This window comes from Brassica oleracea, chromosome C3 (assembly GCF_000695525.1).
Source record: "Brassica oleracea var. oleracea cultivar TO1000 chromosome C3, BOL, whole genome shotgun sequence".
Lineage (NCBI taxonomy): Eukaryota > Viridiplantae > Streptophyta > Magnoliopsida > Brassicales > Brassicaceae > Brassica > Brassica oleracea.
The window spans coordinates 19,893,157-19,893,707 of record NC_027750.1 but is presented as its reverse complement, the minus strand read 5'-3'; positions in this window follow the sequence as shown (position 1 = coordinate 19,893,707).

Genomic DNA, 551 nt, shown 5'->3' with positions numbered 1-551 from the left:
GGAATTTCGTCAGAACTTCCGACGACTTTCTGACGAATACCAAGAAACGTCATTCTGACGAACTTTCGACGATATTACGATGCGGACACACGAGACCAGAGTTCATCGGAAAAACTACGTACCGACGGAGAGCGTTCCTCGGACAATTCCGATGTAGTGTGTTCCTCGGTGTATTCCGACGAACTTTGGCCGTCGGAATAAACCGACGGACAATGGTCGTCAGAATATACCGACGACCATTGTTCGTCGGTAAGCCGTGACCTCTGTCTTTTACAGCCGTGAACTCTGTCAACAACAAACCCGTGACCTCTGTCTTCTTTGCTCCAAATATCTACGCAGCCTGCAAGATGAAGAAGAACATTTATAAGACTACAGAAACCTAACAAAATATGAAACTTCAAGAAACATTTTACCATTAACAAGCACAAAATATAAAAAAATCAGAAATTTAAAACTAATAATATTATATAATTTAAATTAATACAAACCGAAATAGAAAAAAAGACATTCAAAAAGTTTAAAATTCATACAAACCGAAATAGAAAAAAAAA